Below are 22,183 nucleotides of genomic sequence, written 5' to 3'. Positions count from 1 at the left end.
TGAAACTTTGACTTTAAAACTTTTAAAGTTATATTAATATACTAAATCAGTAATTAAAATTTATATTAATTTCAATATGTTAAAATAATAACATTTTATGTATTTATTACTAAGTAAAAAATTATATTTATAAATTTTAAATTAAATTATTATCATAAAAAATTGGTTTAATATTAAATTTAAATTAGATATCTATTTTTCTCAATAAGAATCACAAACCGTTGTTCGAAATATCGACACACGTGTAAAACTTGCAAGCATGAATACATTTTCTCCACTCCATCATCCACCCTTTTAATTATTACCTTTCCTTTACTATAACATTTTTGCATTAACATCATCAACATATTCTATTCTTCAATAGATTTTTGTACTTACTAAAAAAATGCAACGACCAATTAACTACTAGATCATAACCCGCCCTTTTCCTTCTTGCAATTTCAAAATAGATAGTTGACCAACTGACTATATTAGATACGGGACATGTCAGCGTTGGCTCTTACCTACGTAAGTAGGCCAGAGTCCTAGACACGCCTCGATAGAAATGGGGATTCAATTTGACCGTTTGGCGTCTTTCCACCTAGGGTTGGAATTTCAAAAAAACTAACCCGTCAAATTTGATGTTTTTCAGAGTTTCCAATTTGTTTTCATAGTTTCAAAACAGATTTTTAATAGTTTTGTAATTTTTTAACCTGTATTTGTAGAACAAATCACCCATAACAAACAATTTACCCGTCAAATTCCACCTCTTTTTCCACCCCTTCCAAAGCTTTCAACAAGCTAGATCAGATGCTATCTGGAATTCAAATTTGAGCACACTGGACGGAGCAATGCTGAATCATTGTATTAACTTACCAATCCTCTTAGTTGGATCATTTTCTCTTAGTTGGATCATTTTCTCAAAGGATTATTTCTTATAGTGTTTGGAGTGTTTTACCTTTAGTTTTGGAGTGTTTTAGTCTTCAATTTATATACATAATAAAAATTCATTTTAAATGATAAGAAAATATTATTTAACTAAAAATTATTTAGTTGGATTCACCCTAAAAACTAGAAAAGTTATAATAAGTATACAATATTATTTAAATACAAATTTTGGAAAAATATTTAAAATTTTAATAGATAAATGATAAATATATTATTAAATCTCTTTAAAATAATACATTTGTAAAATTATATTTCTTATTATGGTTTGAGTTTTGAATTTTATGTTATATTTTGAAAAATAAATATCATATTTTTATTCCAATAGGTGCTGTCAAGTTCAATATGAGAAAGATGTTGTAATTTCAATATAAGTATTTTAAGTTGATAAATACAAAATAAAAATAAAAAAAGTTTTTCATTATGATAAGCTTCTCAAGATTTTTAAAAAATTATAAAAATTAACAATTAACAATAATAATTTTAATTATAAAATTGTAAAAATAAATTAAACTATAATATTAATATGTTTACAAATTTATAGTATTGTATTTTCCAATGGTATTTGTTTTGATGAAATTTGTTTAAAAACTTAAAAAAAAATATTATAGAATGCAAAAATACCATGTAAGATCCATATTTTAATTCTGTACTTGATTCCTCGAAACATGTGGTACATATCAATTTAAGATAGATATAAACTTGTTAATGTTAAATTAAATTTATAATTTATTAGTGTTAAAAGTACTTCAGTTACCACTCTGTACTATGAAATTTGCATTGCTTTCCTCTTTAGAATACTCTCATCTTTTCTATTATTCTATATTGATGAGAAAGTTAAAAAGAACGCCTGTACTTTCATAGTTTCGTTGAACAGTTGGGCAGCTAAAAGCCCCGTCTGTCTTTGGGAAATATCTTTTCAACAATGATTCTTCAAATCTGTAATAGTCCTTATTCCTCGGAACCATGGAAAAGCTGCCCGATTTCTTTGAATTGAATTTATATAGTATTGTATTTAAAGCCAAAACAGGGACAGGTTTGAATAATCGTATTTTTAATATTTTGAACGCCAAATTTAATGCCGTAGTCTTTAACGCGACTTTTTGAAAGCCTTTCCGGCGATTTTTTCCGGTGAAAATCCGGCAGTGATTTATGGAAATCCAAGTTTGATAATTAATTTCTGCACAATGAAACTGTCCCAGGGGTTTTTCAGGGTGCTGAATCTGAATATGCAGTTAAAAAACCATTTTAACTGCAACAAATCATGATTTCAGCTCAATTTCTTCCTCCGGATTCCGTCACCGGAATCTCAAAAAGTCGCATTATAGACAACTCCAAATTTAATTATATACTTCGGAGCTTTCGTATCTGTTCCTACCTCGTTTCACATCATTAGTTTTCCTTTGAACAACCGATATGACCAGTCTCCTCACGTCCTTAATTGAATTTTATTATTTTTATTTTGAAAATATAAACACTAAAAAGTTTTGTTTTTTTTTAAAGAGTTTAGACTTCTGTGATCCATACTTAACTGTTAGAGATTTCAGCAAAATCACATAGAGAATCATTTGTCGACGCGTTTAGAACCAACTAGTGTGGTTCATCGTCAAGATAAGTTGAGGAACAAATCTCAGCGATCCGTTAAATAGAGTATGCAGATCCTTCAACAGCTATATGAATAGGCAACAGTTAAAAAGTCCTTTAAAGGTTATAATATATATATATATATATATATATATATATTATTTTTATTATTTTAGTTATTATTATTATTTAATTATTTAATTAATTATTTATTTATTTACAGTAATATTATTGTATTATATTAACCTCAAGCTAATATTACAATATTAATTTTAAATTAATATTTTTGAATATTATTGTCAATAATAGATTAGGGTAATTTATATTTTATTTTTATATTTTATTATTATTATTATTATTATTATTATTAATTTTTATTTATTTATTTATTTATTATTATTATTAATTATTATTTTTATTTTTATATCAAATTATTAAAATGTTTTCATTAATAGTAATATTATTGTAATAACCTTTAGTAATATTATAAGATTAACTCCAAGCTAATATTATAATGTTAATTTCCAATTAATATTAATAATATTAGTCTCAGGTAAAATTATTATTATTTTAATTTTTAATTGTTAATTTATTATTATTATTATTATTTTTTAATATATGAGTGAAATGAATAAAATTGCAATAGTTAATTCTTAATAATCCAGGTCGAGGGTGAATAATTAAAAGGGTGATATTACTATTACTAAACCAATGATATCAAGAGAAAACAACGATCAACTAAACAAACAGAGAGGGGTCAGGCGCAGAAGAGGCTAGGGTAAAAGGGCTGGGATCCAACACCTACTAATCTTCCAGCTGTCATCCCTATTGAGATTCAAAGGTCTTTTCTCGATCTCAAGGGCTTCCCTCAATTTACGATGGTGAAATTGCGCCACTCTTGCGATAACTTGAGCCTCTTCGATACAGACTTGATGTTTAGTTTTCTCGGCATGCTCAGCAAGGGCTGAGGACTTGGCCCTACCATGCCTCAAGTCTGCTGCATGCTCACTGATCCTTTGATTAATTGAGCGACCAGTTTCACCAATGTATGGGGCCCCGCAGGAACAGGGAATGACATAGACCCCTTTCATGTCTTTAGGGTCAACAGGATCTTTAACAGATCTCAGCGAGCTACGGATGGTGTTAAGAGGTCTAAAGGTCGAGGGAATATTATGCCTCTTAAGAATCCTGGCGATCCTATCAGTGGTTCCTTGGATGTAGGGGAGGTGTACACCAAGGATCCGGTCTTTAGGATCTTTTTGGACAGAGGGCTCCTTCTGGGCCTTGAGGAAGGCTTTTTGACCTAGGTGTCCACTGTAACCATTTTTAACGAAGACATCCAAGAGATGAGCCTTCTCCTTCGCTAAGTTTTTTTTTTTTTTAATTCTAAAATATTTTAAAAATTATAGAATATTAATTAACATTTCGAAAATATTTTAGAATCTGTAATTCAATTGGAATGATCTTTAAAGTTGTTTTCTAATTTAGCCTACATTAAGTTGTTGCAAAGTCTTGAGTATTTTAGAAATGTATAATGTATAAGCCAATATTTTCAAAATATGTGAGAATGTGTAATCATTTTAATTTATAATTGTTTTTTGGACGATAAAAACCATTTCACCAATGCAAATTATGTCATTGTGCCACACCAGGAGCATGTCTTACCTATGATACCCAGTGGTGGAGCTTTTAAAGATATTATAACCGAAGGTGCTAAAATTTCCCCTTTCCCTACAAGAAGCACATTTTATTGGGGCTTACCATTTTCTTTTATGAACATGCAAAAGAAGTTCCATAGCTTCAAACCCATGTAAGCCATCAATCTTTTCTATCTACCTTGTAAAACTTAAGTCGTCACATATTGTTTTGTTTCACTTCATTTAATCATTTTGTACTTCCACTTATGATGCAAGCTATATTTTCTTTGAAAAGACATTTTGTTTTTGTTCTAAAATTTTGATAGTGAAATATGTTTTTTTTGCTGTGGAGTAGCACCACCACACAAATAACCCTGCCTTCATCATGAGGAGGGAAGTAGGAAAGAAAAAGGGAAGCCACTAAGTTAATTATTCATCTTGGGTTAGTGTTCATCTAGGGTGGGGTTGCAAGACACAAATGGCCTTGCCCTCATCATGAGGAGGGAAGTAGGAAAGACAAAGGGAAGCCACTAAGTTAATTATTAATCTTGGGTTAATGTTCATCTAGGGTGGGGTTGCAAGAGAGATTGGATTAGTATACCAACAAGGTAAAAATATAAATCACAAGAGTTGTCTTTACACTCATTTAAATATAAAAATAGAATTTGTTGCATCTTTATCTCATTTGGGTCATACTTTACCTCAAGATTTTAATATGTTATTGGCTGTGTTGGCATTCCTATAATAATAACACATGGTTCCTATAATAATAGCACATGGATCATCTAAGTATCTGTCATGCCCAACGAGACCAACCATACTTGTATAATGATCCACCATGGGCATTCTACATTTATATTCTCATGTATTTGAAATGCAACCAACCCTCATTTAAAAGACCTACACGACTACAAGCAAACATGACACCAGTGATAGTGATTTAATTTGGATTCACACTTGCATGTTCCATTTTGTAGAAAAGTGTGAGAGATTCCATTCCACCCCCATGCATTTAGTATCCTACAATAATGGCATTCCATAATAAAAAATCTTGTATAGAAAATATATCAATGAAATGTTTTTCAACCTCTAAACTACTACACTTCACAATTGACAAATTCATATGAGGGCATCACCTACACAAACCTGACTCAAAATCCATTTATGATGATGTAATTGTGGATCCCCTTATATTTCAGTAGATATATTAAATGACTACATATTCGAAGAATATTTATCACAATGACTGAATTAGATAAAACATTTGAACTATCCATTTAACAATAGTGGTTCTAAGCTTTGTCAGAACACTAATTATAAGAATAGCCTACAATGGCTTCATTCTAGGAGGCCATGTCTTTGTAAGACAATGTAGCAAGTACTTGGTCTCCAATCTTACTCTCCCTCAAGATTCTAATATGTTATTGGTTGTACTAGCATTCCTATAATAATAGCACATGGACCATCTAACTATCTATAATGCCCAAGCAGACCAACCATGCCTGTATAATCATCCACCATGTGCATTCTGCATTTACCTTCTCATGTATTTGAAATGCATCCAACCCTCATTCAAAAGACCTACATGACTACAAGAAAACATGACACCAGTGATAGTGATTTAAAATGGATTCACACTTGCCCATTACATTTTGTAGAAAAGTGTGAGATCTTCCATTCCACCCCCATGCATTTAATATCTTGCAATAATGGAACTCCATAATAGCAAATCCTATATAGAAAATCTATCAAAGAAATGGTGTGCAACCTCTAAACTACTACACTTGATAATTGTTAGATGCATATGAGGGGATCACCTACACAAACTTGACTCAAAATCCATTTATGATGATGTAGTTGTGGATCCCCTTGTATTACAGTAGATATCTTAAATGACTACATATTTGAAGAATATTGATCACAATGACTGAATTAGGTAAAACATTTGAACTATCCAATTAACAATAGCGGTTCTAAGCTTTGTTAGGATACTAATTATAATAATAGCCTACAATGGCATCATTCTAGGAGGCCACATCTTTGTAAGACAATGTAGCAAATACTTGGTCTCCAATCTTCCTCCTGAAAGTCGAATACATGTCTACAAGTGCATTACCCAATACTCCAATCCATTGCAAACTATAAATTCATGAATTATCTTTTTGTGTCGAAGATCCTTTAAGCTAGGACATTTACGAAGAATGCTCACAAGGGTGCAGAGCAAGTTCCATACGATGAAAGGCATTCAAAGTTTCACGGTGATTTCCATTTTGAGAACATTTTGATGTTGAGTCTTCAAATGTCTTAAGGAAGCCTTTTTGTGGGTTGAAAATAAAACTCTTTAATCACTTTTAAGCTAAAATTGAAAATTATGTAAATGAATATGCAACCAAAGAGTTATCGGTAATTTGATAAAATCCACTTAATTAGGGCATCATATGGCTAAGGTTTTGTGGAAGGTTGCATGTCTATTTCTTTTGATTATTGCAGTGGGTTTGTGGAAGGTTGCATGTCTATTGCTTTTGATTAATGCAGTGAAATATGTAAAGTGTTTTGCTCATGGACCATGTGAATATCCTTGGTGAGTACAACCTTCATAGGGTTAACATTCGGCCTAGTGATAAGAGCTCACGTGGGAGTAATAGTTATGGGTCTATCATCCACGAGACTACAGAGGGGGTCCAGTGGAAGCAACTTTATAAACAGTCTCTATTCTTGGGATTTCCCCTTACTAACAACTCTCCCAACTTTTTTTTGAATGTCACTGATTTTGGCTTATTCAACGTATTTTATGAAGAAGAATGGAAATATGATGATACCAGGCAAAGTGTTGAGGTTGACAAGAAATGGGCACGATAGACTGAAGAGTGTTACAATTTGCAGCTTAATTTCACTCTTCAGCTTACTGTAGAAGCATCACCAGTAAAGGACCTTTATTTCCTTGGTAGACATGTTCAAAAAATGCCTAATATCTCATGTATAGGTTCTATGAAAAAATGAGTTGTGGATTTATTTCATCATTTTTGGGTATGTTTTTAGGATCTTTCACTGTCTCATTGAGTTTGGGAATGTATTTTACTATTTTATAATTTTTCCTCATATATTTCTTATGTGTTGTGTTTTTATTAAATATATTTCATGGGAGAAATATGCGGGAATGTTGATTTGCATTAGGAAAAGGATCAACAAACACTTGGTCATAGGAAAATTTCAAATTGAGAGTCTTCCTTTTGTTTTTTGACACATAATTTTTCATCTACCTATAAACTGAACTTGTGATGTCTTATAGGACAAAGACTAACCAGTGAGTACCTAGCAAGTCTTACTCTACTGCTGGAGACTTTAATTTTTTTTTGAGAATTTAGTTCAAAAAAGTTATGCTTCATATTGTTCTAAAACATTCAATTAACATTGTTCTTATTTATTCATCACAATATCTAATGTAGTCGTTGGATTTTCTATGCTATTGTTTCTTATGCTACCACCTTATGGCGTTTCCTTTGCAACATATGGTGCAATTTCTGGTATATACCCTAATGTTCCAGACCTATTATGATAAAAACAATATAGCACTACAAATTCACCATAACTATTATACCTTTATTTATCTTAAAAAGCCCTTAGCCATTATATTAAGTGATGAAAATTTTATCAATAAATATTAGATTAGAAGTTTTATTTCATACTAATTAATAAATATATGAAGGCATATTCGAGATAAAAATCCATAATTTGTTCATACTAATACAATTTGAAAGAAAACCAAAAAACCAAACCAAAAGTTCTTTGCAAAACTAAAGGAAATCACATCCACTCAATGAAAGCTACATATGCAATGGTAATCATATTGAAATAAACATTAAAGTTAACACCCATACATATTTTCCACCCATTACATATTAGAGCCGTCGACTGATATTGAACCCTAGTCCTTCAATCTGTAGGGTATGCACATTAGAGTAAAATTCCAATTTTTATAAGACCTAATATCATTACTGAACATTGATGATAATTAATATGGGCCATTAGATATATCAGAATTGCACCTTAAAATTATGAACCTCACATTTATCAACCCAACATTAATATTATTTGTGGATTATGTTGAACTTTAGCCTTTCGATTTGTCAAGAACCCTATTGTGCGTCGCTCTCCTTGTTTACACCAATGCTGGATATAATACACATTATCCCACTTTGAATGGCAATATAGTATTCCAACCTCCAAAGATGTGATCTCATCCTAGCTACACAAATCCTATGTTAAAGTTGAGAAGAATAATATAGAGAGAGTAATTAAAATCAGTTAAAATAGAGAGTAATTTTGTAAATTGAAAAATCCTATTCTAAATACAAAGTCATGTTGGCATAAAACACATATTGTCACTGTTATAGACATTTTTGGGCACTGCAACCCCAATCATAAATGTCCATAAACCAAGGGCTCTTAAGTCCCTAAAAGTGTTGTTCCAACCTCTAAAAGAACAAGGTCAACTGATTACATCTTCTCCTAGAAGTTCTCCATGAAAAACTACTCAGAACTGGTCAAAACTGGACCATCTCACCTGCTCCATGGTCAAAGTGCACTGCATCCCACCTAAATACACACGAGAGGTGCAATGCATACTGAAAATCCCTTCTATGGGGTGCGATGGGCAAGAGTGGACAAATGACAGGGTCAATTTGCAAGGTGGAGGATCATGGAATCTTCCAGAAACTTCTCCTGTGACACTTGCCTCTCTGCATTCGCCCAGGGATGAGTAAGAGATCATCAATCTCCAAGTGGAATCAAGAACTATCAGAGAGAGGACACTAATAAAATCTCAAAATCTGACTCACCCCCTTGCAAACATCTATATATGGATCCCTCATCCCAGAGATCCAGAGGCTGGAATTTTGTATCTTGTAAGGAAGTGTTGCTGGTTTCTTGGTATAACATCATAGTGTTGGGTGATCTAAGCTTTTCATGAGGTGAAGAAGGGCTTTCTTGCTGAGAGGATGATGCTGGGTCAGAACAATTGGTTGTAATCCTCTTTGCTATTCTTGATTATTAATAAAGTTATTCAAGTTTTCCTCCACATTCTTGTATGATTGATGATATATGCATTTGTGTGGTCAATATATATCTGGTCCTATATTGTTTATGATAGTAGATCTATGTTCTTGGATAGTGTTATGCTGCTTTGATTCTATAGGTGCTCTTTGAAGCTGGGTAGACGAGGAAGAGAGTGGCAAAGATCTATCAGAAGGGAGAGGAATCAAGCAAGGAACCAAGCGCAAGACAGAGGTTGGTCTCCTTCTTTCCCCTCTTATCTACTTCTCATAAAGGAAAACGAAAGTGGTTTTAGTTTGTTTGTTTCTAAGGTAGCTACTAGCCTTAGTGGGACTAGCAGCTCTGCATAGACACTAGATTTCCCGATAACAGTCACCCTAATGAAGTAGAATTAAGACATCTTTACACATTTAATTCCATTAACACAAATCATTGTTCAAAATAGGCTCTCCAGGTGCTAACAAAATGGTTAATGGTCAACATAAGCATTGATTTCCTCTAGTTGAACATAGATGAAACATTGATGGTAAGGAAGAATTTTCTATATTTGAAATGGAACGAAGTTATCTTAATATTTTTAGGAGGATGCTTGTGGATGGATGATTGGACCATATGGAAAACAATCATAAAAGAAATAAAGTGGTCGAATGGGAAGAATTAATTTTTATTGGTTTTTGTACGGATCATGATAGAGATGTACTTTGAAGTTTCTATTAAGTAGTTTGGACAAGAAGGTAGTATGGTGGATCTAATTTTCATGAATGATTGAACCATTTGGACATTTAATAGAGAGAAATTAGAGAGACATGTACAAGTTTAATCAGGTTCATCTTATCTAGTTCATGACCTAGATTACAATCGCAATAAGAAACATATTTGATTAGTATTACAACAAGAATGTTGCAACTCCTAGGGCTACCAGCTTTAATTTATCAATCAGAGTTCCTACAGACTTAAGAGGTGACAGACTATAGTGCTACATTCACAATAAGTAACATTCTACCTAAGATGCTTTGAAATAATGGATTGAACTGAAATATGCAGAGACCATTTTGCAAAATTCCAAAGAAAACAGACTATTGTACTTAACTTTGCAAGAAAAAATACAATTGAATCATTACTTTCCTACTGCATCAAGGAAACACTAATCTACTTGCACAGAAAGAAAGGTTGAAAAAAAAATCCTAATCTATTTTGCAGAAGATAAATAATGGGTTAGTATACCCTATCTAATTGCACAAAAATATTGACTCTAATCTATCTTAAAAGAAATCAAATATACATTACATCAATCAAGGTAAACTCTACTCTATTTTCAAAAACCATCAAATGCTCAAAAGCAATCAATGTAAACTATTTTTATGCTACCTAACTCATGACCAAAACAGTAAACCCTAATTACAGATTTAAAGCTACATTAATGATAGGAATATATACAAAGGGTCTTTGGTTTTCTCAAGTTGGTTTCCAAGGCTTGCAGGATGTTGTAGAGTGATTAAAATAAAAAAATAAGCTTAAGAGGAAATTCTAGCCGAGTTGTGATGAATTCTGCGAAGTGTTACCTCATTGCTACAAGATTTCTACAGGATGCCATGTATTTCTACAAGATTGAATACGAGAGAGATCTAAGGATTCTAGAAGTGGTCTGAAGGTGGAAGAAGGTGGTAGGAGGTTGTGAAAGAGTGTAAGGAACCTTTCCAAGCTTATATCTACCTAGTAACCCATCTAGCACAAGGGGAAAAGAAAACTAATGGTCTCCTGTAGCTCTGTGATGTAATTTTTTTGCCGCAGGCAGTTTGGAGAAACAAATGAAAATGGGAAGGATAGTGTTAAATAAGATGGTGTTTATTGATGTAAAGTGATGCTATTCTACCCTATGAACCAATAGATGTCACCTGCACACAAAATGATTATTCAACTAACAAAGACAATGTGATTAAAGGGATACTAAAATATTAATCGTAGAAAACCAAAATGCATAGAAAAGGATGAGTTGAATTTGAACTAGAATATATAAATATTGCATAAAAGAAATGCTATATTTTTGTGCTTGTCCTCACAAGGTTTATAACCAAGATTCTCAAGAGAGCTTATTGATCAACCTGCAAAGACAAAACTTTTTCATATAAATAGATTTACAAAAAGAGACACAACTAGGATAAGTGTAGAAAAATAAATGCATAATAGAAATATACAAGAGAGGAGCTTTAGTGTTTGGTTGGGCCCTAACCCAAGGAAACTCATCTTCCTTAAAACAAACTCAGACTGGAGGTAAAATTATGCTTTTCATTAATTTCATAAAATGTTCAAATACACACTGATGATAATGGAAATAATAAGTAGCAAGTTCCTCCGCTAATTGTCACTATATTCCTTTGAAAGTCAAATCCTATTGTGTTACTACACTCCTTTATTTATACAAAAATGAGTGAAGTAAAACCTCTTTGAAGGGAGGGTTGCTTCCCTCTAAATCTCCTACAAAAGTGGATATGATCTCCTAGGGATCCTGTAGTCATTGAGGTGTACTGATTTCCCATACGTCAATTGAGTTGTTGATGGGGTGATGCAAGGAACGAGCCTCCTAAATCTTCTCCTATTGGTCCCCAACATGTTCATCTCAATAAATGTTATTTTCCATGCACATTAAATGCATTAGGCTACATGATAGAGCAAACATTCCTTAACCTTACTAATGAACACATTATAGCTCAAAAAAAAATCATCAAATGCAAAAAGATAAGTTAACATGTGTTGAAGGATGGTTAGACATAAGAATCTAACCAAGCCCAAATGTATCCTATTAAGAAATTGACCAGGGAATCTTTAGGGTATCTTGGGCCTAACGTTTCACCTTAAACTTCAATTTGAGCGCTCTTCGTGTCAAAAGAAATATCTTGAAGAGATATATAACTTCTCTTTTATGTGTTTTTGCTAATTCCTTATGGATTTTAAGGCACATTAATTTTTAAATCATTTTTCATGAGAACAAAATGTTTCAATATTTTGGCCATAAATTTTCACCTTGAACTCGGATTTGGGTGCTCTTGGTTTCAAAAGAAATATATTGAGGAGCTATATAATTTTTTTATTATAGATTTTAGAATATTCCTCATGTATTTTCGGGGGCATTAATTTTAGTATTGACATCCCAAAAAATAATATTTTGGCAGTGTCAAAAGATTCGTAATTTGGACGCCAATACTAAAATGAAGATGTAATAAAATTTGTGAGGTGTCTTCGAACAATTATGATAGAAAAGTTATAAAGCTCTTCAAGAGATTCCTTTTGACACCAAGAATTTCCAAATCCAAGTTCTAGGTGAAGAGTTATGTCCAAAATACTGAAGGTATCCAAAGATTCTTGTCAAAATATTCTTTCTTGAAAATGGCAAAAAAATGTCCTTTAAATGAAAGCACCTTAAAATCCATGATGAGTAAACTAAAATATATCAAATGTAAGTTTTGTATCTCTTTAACATCTTTATTTTGACATAAAGAGTGCCCTAATTGGAGTTTGGGGCAAAACGTTACGTCCAAGATACCCCAAAGATTCCCTGGTCAATTTCTTAAAATGATACATTTGGGCTTGGCTAGAACCTTATGGATGGGTCTTGATTTGTACATATTTGTCAGGCCCAATGATACCCCCTATTGAAAGTGTTTCTCATATTCTGGGAAAATTATTCACTTAACTGCACCTCATTCATGGCCCTGTTGGCCTCTTTGACATCCCAATCCAACTTAGAAGGAATGCCTTCTTCAGGATAGAAACCTGCATTCTTCTCAATCTATGTCCATTCTCTTTATTCCACCTCACTCCTAAGGGTAGTTTGGTTACTATGCTGATGAATTATTCATTCAAGTGGATAATGAGTCCCCTCTCTATGATGATGGCATCATTTTCACCTTGTGTTTTGAGGCTCAGAGAGAATTCTCCAGTGACCTCATCATCGAAACCCCTGAATTTCTCAAAGAACCGTAGCCATTGATTATTAGAAAAGAGATCCCTAACAGCAGGATGTTGGTGAATTCTAGATAGATCTGTGGGCTCCCTATGGTTGAATCCACTCCCCATAGTATTCAATACAAATTTTCCAAAGTTGGACAAGCAATTCCCTCTCTCTGGTACAAGTTTTAGGGATTTCTATGCAATTAGGGTTATTAAGGCAAAGGTAAAAGGAGCAATTTGTTTACAATGCTTAGAAGAGGGCAAGTTTCTTTATATAACACAAACCAATTGCATTTCCCTTTCTTATCATGCTCAATTCAATAACATCCATATTTCATTTTCCTTTCATGCCCAGATTTAGATCAGAAATTGCTACAAAATATACCTTTAACAAATTGAAAGGTTTTGTAGGCTTTTTCATCAAAAGGTGGAAAGGAAAATTCGTACTTACCCTGCCTATAATTCTCCTCCTTGAATTCTAGTGTTTAAGTGATGAAATCGCTCAGAATCGAGCTCCCTATCGCTCTCTTGACTTTCATGTAGCACCCGGAAACTATCCTGTAGCACTTTGTGTCAATCCTATAACACTTTGTGTCTATCCTATAGCAACAACCTACAAGTCCTATAACTTCTTATGTAGCGGTCTATGAAAATGTTATTGTATATTTCTTAACACTCAATGGTAGTGGTGGACCTCCCTTATCCTTAAAATATACTTTCTATGCCAAATGAGGCTCAGGGGCCAGCTTATGCTATTGGTGGTTGAGTGGTTGGGCTCAGCGCACTATGTGAGTTGGCCCCCACCTACCACCTTTGCATACAAATCATAGGCATGTTGGCCCACTCTTTCTAGTCATCACCCTCTCTTTTGTCTTTTTCTTTGCACATGTGATGGGTGAAGAAGATGATTCTAGTTTATTGTCGAAGGTGGCCAAGACTTCTAAACCAACTTTAGCTTATAAAACCTCTTTCGTCATGCATTGACACTTTTTTAAACCAAGATGTGCTTGTAAGGAAGGGTGAGGATTTTGCATAACTGAGCCTACCTGATGATGCTTGTGTTGGAGGTGTTGGAGATGATGTTTTACCAGCTATTGCTTGCATAAGGTTTTTGGAGCATTTGATGAAGCTGTTTGAGTTCCCTCCAAGGTGCAATCTATTGCCTTCATTAATCCTTTCATTGGCTTGAATTTTTGTTTTAATCTCCATTGCTGATTGAAATTCCATGATCGAGGTGATTAAAGAACAGGTGCCTCCATTGGCCAAATGTTACTGTTATTGGTGATCAAGGATCTTGTAGCATACTATAGGGGATCCTATAGTTGCTCATAACTAGCATTGGAGCATGTTGAAGCTTCATGACACTCAAAAATCTTGATCTGTTGCTTTAAATGTGATCATGTAGGGTTTATGCAGCTTCTACAGGACTGTGTGTCTTCATGTAGTAGTCACATAAATCCCTTAGGATCATAGTTTTTTATGAAGGTTTCTTTTCAAAAATCTTAATAATTCATGGGAAGGCTACTGATGGAGTATAGGGAGTCTTTTGTGATGGAAATGGGTGGAAAAGAGATGAGGGATTGGGGTTTTGATGAATGATGAGTGGAATAATGGTGGAAAGGGTGACAATTGATGGAGTGGATGGATGATATGACTATCATGGGCACGCTCCCTCATTCTGGAGTGAAAAAATTTCAATCTTCTTCTCATTTTCATGTTGATTAGCTTCTTGTAGCAATATAAGGACTATCCTATAACATTTTAGGAAATTGAAAGAACCGAGTGAGAGGGGCTAGGGAATGATATAGAAAACTTGGGAAAGGTCATGGGATGGATGGAGTGGAAACAAAGAGCTGAGTGGAAGTGTGGGAAGGTTAATTTTGATGTTGCTTCTCTAACTGTGTTGACCTTCTCTAGCTGTCATTGGAACCCTATTGTACCTACATAAATGTTAGATTAGATAATGTAAGGGTTCCTATTCACTTTCCTTTTCCTTTTTCTCTTTTTTCTTCTTATTTTTTATTGGGACCTGTAGGCTACCCCAAATGAGGTTTTCAACCTATAGGACTACCCTAGGTGCCTCAAAGTAGGTTTTCACCTGGAGAAAATTATTTATTTTTTCTATTTTTTTTTTTCATTTTCAAACTCTTAGGCTTCCTCATGGAGGTTTTAAGCCCAAGAGGTTTCCTCAAGTGCCTCATGGAGGTTTTCACCTAGGATTTTTCTTCTTTTATTTTAATTTTTTATTTTAATTTTTTTTCTCCCTTCTCTTTTCATCAAGGGTTGAATGGATTGGGAGATTTGAGGCTCCCAACCACATTCAGTTCTCTGCTTATTGAACTGGTAAATTCCTCCTTTGTTAGGGGCTCCTTGTATAGTTTCAACCTATAACCATTGACCATGAGTTGTATATTCTCCTCATCAATTTTTTCGATTTGAACAGAGCCATTTTCATGGAATTTTTCCACCAGGTTGGGACCCAACCATCTTTTGAGAAGTTTTTCTTTAAAGTCCTTGAATTTGGACTCATATAAGAGGACCCAATCACCTTCTTGGAAGGTCTTCTCCCTGATGTGCTTGTCATGCTAAAACTTTCTCTACAATTGAACCACTTCAGTATGCATAAGAGTCTGCAACCTAAGTTCATCAAGGGCATTCAGTTATTGTAGCCTCTCTTCCTAAGCTCTTGTGATGTCTAGATCAAGTTTTGTTGTCGTTCTCAAGGTGTTGTATTCAAATTCAATGGAAAACTATGCTTTATTACCATAAAATGACTCAAAGGGGGTGAATCCAATGGTGTTCTTCCATGTAGTATTATAGGCCCAAGTGGCCTCCACAAGTCTGGTTACCCAATCCTTCTTGTTGTTGCCAACAACCTTGGTTAAGATGCCTTGTAATGCTCTGTTGGTTACTTCCACTTGCCCATTTTCTTGAGGGTGATATGGGGTGGAATTCCTATGACAGATGTGTTGTTGCTTCATTATCCCCTCTATAAATTTAGAAGTGAATTGAGTTCCCTGGTTAGTGACTAGTTCCCTTGGGAAACCAAATTTTTAGAAGATTTTATCCCTTAGGAATTCTACCACCTTTTGTTCTATGGTTGCTTTGATTGCCTCACTTCATCCCATTTTGTTAGATAATCTATGCATACAAATACCTCTTATCTCCAGATGGAGGGGTCAATAGGCCAAATTAAATCCATGCCCAGTCTTCGCAAATGTCTCAAGAGCCACTTGAGGTTGTAATGAAATTTCATCCTTGTGTGTGGGCTTACTTTTCCTTCAGCACTTAGCACATCGAGTAGTGTTCCTCCTGGCATCTAGATGTAGGGTAGGCCAATAGTATCCTGCTTGGAGAATCTTGAAGGTTGTTCTCTTAGCAACAAAATGGTCCCCACAAGGTCTATCATGGCATGTTGATAGAATACCAAATACTTCATGAATCTTCCCTTACACATCTCCTCAAAATTTGATTTGGTCCCAATCTAAAAAGGTTGCCCCAATCCAACTGTAAGGGACGCTCTTCCTGAGAATTTTTCTTTTTTCCTTAGAGGACAGATTGGGATGAAATTTTCCAGCAACCAAGAAGTTTGCTATGTCAACAAACTAAGGTGACACTGCAGATCAGAGAAGGAAGATAACATTAGTGCATTTAAGGAGGCGAAGAAGGAAGAGGAAGAGAAATAAGCTCTCACTATAGAACATAATGAATATGTTTTTAAGATTGTTTTTGAATATGCATGTGTTCAAAATAACATGAGAGTTGAAGTTGAAAACAAAGTTATTGATAAGGTTGATGCAGATTTGAAGCTCATCAAAGAATGGATTGAGAATTCAATTGAACGAATTGATGAGAGTCTTAAAACAACAACTAGAGTAAAAGAATTAAATGAAATGGTGAATGACAAAAAAGAGTGTGATTATGATTTTACATGTAAGCCTAATGATGATCTTGAGTGTGTGAATTACAGGCAAAAAGTATCAGTCCCTGATGATGAAAATGAAGAAAGAGCTCTATATGGAAATTTCTGAAGACAAAGAAGAAAGCACTGAAACAATTTTTCAACAATAGAGTCAAGAAGAAATCAGATTTTGCTATCAAGAAATATGGAAGAAAGAAAATTAGGAATATGAAGCGCAAGAAGCATAGCAAAAAAGACAATTTAAAGATGAAGAGTTGTGGCAACAGTCCAGGGTTGAACAAATCTTTGAAGAGGAAGTTGTAGAAGACAAGCTCACAAAAAATACAAGAGAAGTCGAATAAAAATTGCAGCAACAACAAGTGAAAAAATATGGAGTTTATAGCAAGAAAGTGCAATTGAAAATGAAGCAATTTTGAGGATATAGAATTTGGAATAAATGAAAAATCAAAATCAAAATTGTATTGTAAAATTTTTGAGTCAATTGTTGATTGTAATCCTAGCGAAGACTTACACTAGCAGACATGTTTAAGTCATGTTTGAGTTATGTTGAGTCATACTGTCATAATTAAGGGAGAGTGTTGGAAATAGTAAATTACTGCCGCATGCAAGGCAATCTATATAAGAGTGTGAGTTAATTTGAGTGAATCTGATTTAGTTTGAGTTCAATTTATATTTGGAAAATTCTAATTTTGTGTGAGTTTTAATGAACAAGTTAGTCGGAGTTGAGTGAAGTTTAGTTAGAAATAGCATGATTCCATATTTAGTAAGTTAGGTCTTTATATACACGCAGTTGGGTCATTGTGAGATGTAAGGGGCGAGAAGAGCCACAACCACAACTCAATAATTGTGTATGTGAGAAGTTTGATGAATAGGAGTTTATTGTGTGCAAATTTTTGTTTCCCTCCTCTTTGCCTTTCCATCACAATAGACTAATCTTATTTAGTGAAAACGATTTACACGCACCTGTGGTTCAAAAATTTGGGATTTCTCCTTACCATGAAAGACCTTGTCGATATCAGTTTGTCGATTCTTTCAATGTGCCAATGTGCCCATGCCCTCAATGTGTCCATGATGCTAACATATTCTTCCACATTGAAGGGAGGTTGATTAAAAGGTTCGTTAGAGTCGTGTGATTATATTATTTTTTAGTGGAAGATAATTTTTTTAAGTAAATGATGAAGAATTTCTAAAATTAGAGAAAGAGGTCAGCAAATTAGTTTAATAGTTTGAAGGGACATATAGAAGGAATCACGTGCAAGTAAAAGCTCAGCATGGATGGTTTTCCAAATAGTTTAGCAGTTGTGGATCTAGGGAAGGACCCCTCATTTTTTGAAGATGTGGGAGTGGTCTTCTTGTGAGGTTATGCAACAACTTGGAATGTTGTTTGGTAATTGAATTCATGAGATCCATGATTCAGGAGTTCAAGAGTGGAACTCGGGAATCCATCTTGCCAACTACACCCTTACTAGGGTTATGCGATCACTTTATGGAGTTTGTAGCATATAAGATTTCGAAATGATAATGATGGAGGGGACTTATAAGTACATGTACATGTATAATTGATTAAACCATGTACACGGAGGACATCCTAGTAAATTGGTAGTTGCAATGGTAGGTAACCATGCATTCTGGTAGATGGTTATTCCTTTATGGATATTGAAATATTCTTTTTAATCATATTTATAAACACCGGGACCACATCTAAAATTTGCTGATTGAAATAGAGACAAGTAGTCATTAAGGGGGGGACTTGGAAAATATAATCCTTACTTGTCTTGTGATGGAGTTATTTACTTTGTTTAGAATTTTGTTACATCTAAAAGAGATCTTAGATTCTATTTAGGTGTATAATTGAAATATTTTCTCAACATATTAATTATGTGGCTAAGATAGTATTTCTATCTTAGACCAATATTTGATGTATTTATATATATGTTTATAATAATAATAAAAAAAATTGGTGTACACTTGGTTTTCTAAATGTTTTTTTTCATTTCAAGTGTTTGTTTTTTTAAAAGATCAAGGATGTTTTTTTCATTTCAAGTATTTGTTTTTTTAAAAGATCAAGGATTAGCAACATGAAGGGGAAACTTGTTTTTCAGAACATAATAACTCGGAAGATACATGTGAGAGTTATGCATTCACTCGAGGAAATGAATACCGGAAATCAAGAAAAAAAACATGATGAATACAATATATATTTTTCTATGATATGACGAGGTATATATTTAAGATATGATGGGGCTATAGGACATGAATAGTATTTAATCTCTAGCTAAGAATATATTTATATAATTTTGTTTGAAGATTGAAAAATTTGTGAGGAAAACAGAAGAAATACCATTTGCTGCATTAAAAAAAAATTCTTTAGGCTATTTGTAAATTAGGAAAGATTTGATTTTTCATTTTCTAAGTACATGATGAGCATATTGGATGCTATATCAAAGTGGTTGCAAAGTATGAGTATCCCTTGCGTAGATTTTCTCAAGTCATTCACCATGTTGGTTTTTTATTTTCACTAAATTTAGGCATGAATACATAATGAAAATAGGGATTACAATTTTTTTAACACTAAATTTTGAAGTTGAATGCGTAATTTAAATGATGTTGAATGCATAATTTAAATGATCTCGTGATGATAATTTTTATTGCAATAAATTATGCAAATTATTTTGTTTTACAAATACATGGTGTGTAGGGGTGTTTTCCATCAGGCTTCAAGTTTACATTCGAACTTTGAAGAATGAGTCAAGAAGGGAGAGTAAGTCAATGGTTATTTAATCAAAATTATAAAATATTGAAATGAGTATTTATTCAAAATTAAAGTCTATTTTTTTCATTAAAATATGTCAAAATAGAAATTAAGGTAATTTAGTATCATTTTTTTATTTTATCAAAATTCAAAGTACAAAAAGTTTTAGGATATAACATATTTTTGAAATTTAGTTTTCTTATGTATATATTATAGATACGAAAATGACTTATGAAGCACATAACTAAGGTGGATAGTATAGCTCCATATTCATTTTGGTATTTATACAAGAACATGGTCATTGTAAAAAAAAAAAAAACAAATAATGTTCTAGATAAATAAATTTCATATTTAGTGAACACATTTTGTGCAATTTTATATGAATAAAAGTGAAATATCAAAAAATTGATCATTAGTAATATACTTTTAAATTTCTATCTATGCAAAGATGTGAGGAGTAACATGTGATGAGAGTAAATGAGTCTCAATTTTATTATAAGCTTTTAGTGTACAAAATACCATACTATCAAATAATATAATAAAATCCCAAAAATCTTATGGAAAAAATCCACAATCTAAGAGTAAAATGACACATTAGTGTGACACATTAGTCATTTCTCTTTGGTAGAGTTTTAGTGAGCAAATAACCACTTTAGTGTTTTAAGAGTATTTTTAATCACATTTATCATAAAATGTAATAAAACTAAACAAACTATATTAAAATATAACTAGAAAAATCGTATTAGGGATTTTATAAACTCTCCTTAATCACATTAGATAAAACAATATAATACTTCAATGGATTTCATTAATCTCCCATGTAAAGACTCTAATGTTCAAAAGACCATAAATTAGACATCTAATGATCTAAGTTGATATATTTAGTTATTGAAATAAAATATAAAAGAATCACTTTCAATTACATATGAGTAAAAATATGTGTGTATGTTCAATCCCAAAAAAAATTGTGTTTAATAAAAAAGGTATATATATATATATATATATATATATATATATATATATATATATATATATATACTCACAAATTCAATTATGTAACTTTGTGCTTTTGGTTTTGTTTTTTAAATAGATTTATTTTTTAATTTATATTTAATGCATAATGAAAATTTATGTTTATTAATTTATTTGTTATTTATTTATCCATAATGCATTCATAGTTTGTTTGTGTAATAAAATTGAAAAAATATTAAAAACTGATATATATATATATATATATATATATATATATATATATATATATAAACTTAGATCCATTTTAAGTTTCAATTTATTTCTCCATATCCAAAAGTTTTTATTTTTATTTTTTTCATCTTGAGAGATTTAATCTTTGTCAAAACTTTTAAATTTTTTCATCTTGAGAGATTTAATCTCTGTCAAAATTTGATAGACAAAAATTTAAGATTCATAAATGAGAATTTAAAATAGATCTAATTTTTTTATTAAATTTGACACCGTCTTATATTGATGAATTTTAGGTTTTAGTTGATACACTTCCTCTATCTATAGTGTTTTTTTGACCTCTTGGTTAAAGGTTTTCTTATATAAGGGCTCTAGGATCAACGGAGGGAATGCCACTCATAAACTTGGTTAAAAGTATCTAGGATCAGTGAAGTTAATGGCACTCATTAACTCAATGAAACGTGGTTGGTTGAACCCCTTGCGAAGTAGAACCTGCCATAATAGCTTGCGAAGTTAAATTATTACCATTAAAAGCATCAAGTATATTCCTTTGTGGTACAATTAACCCAACCACCAGATCCGTATGCAGGAAACAATTTCCCTTTCGTAACAGATCTTTTGAAGGATACGTTTCAAATCCCTTCACCTTTGAGACTTGACATTTAGGACAAGTTGTTACGAAGGCTACTGTTGTGTAAGAGACATCTAAATAACTAGGTCAACTGATTGGTGTCTAGTGTCTGGGTTGATATTGTACCAACTGACTAGTGAGATCTCAATTGACTTATTATCTGTCACAGGTGCACCACCTGAACAAAGAGGAAATGAGATCTAACAAAATTATTATTTGCATTGGAACTTTGAGGAATGAGTTTTCAAGAAGTGACAGTAAGGAAATGTTCATTTAACTTAATTCGTAATTTATTGAAATGAGTATTTGTTCAAAACTAAAGCCTATTGTTTTCATTTGAAATATATCAGAAATTGAAATAATTTAATATCATTTTTATTTTATTTTACCCAAATCCATAGTACAAAAAGTTTTGAAATGTAACATATTTTTAAATTTTAATTTTCCTATATACAATATTATATAATGGAAAATGACTTATGAAGGACAAAAATAAGGTGGATAGTATAGTGTAAAACCCTTTTGTTTTTGTT

Source organism: Pinus tabuliformis, chromosome 5_2 (genome assembly GCF_031772625.1).
Source record: "Pinus tabuliformis cultivar Carrire ecotype Pingquan chromosome 5_2, CPIR1, whole genome shotgun sequence".
NCBI classification, from domain to species: domain Eukaryota; kingdom Viridiplantae; phylum Streptophyta; class Pinopsida; order Pinales; family Pinaceae; genus Pinus; species Pinus tabuliformis.
The sequence above is the reverse complement of the archived record's forward strand: the minus strand, read 5'-3'. Positions refer to the sequence as shown.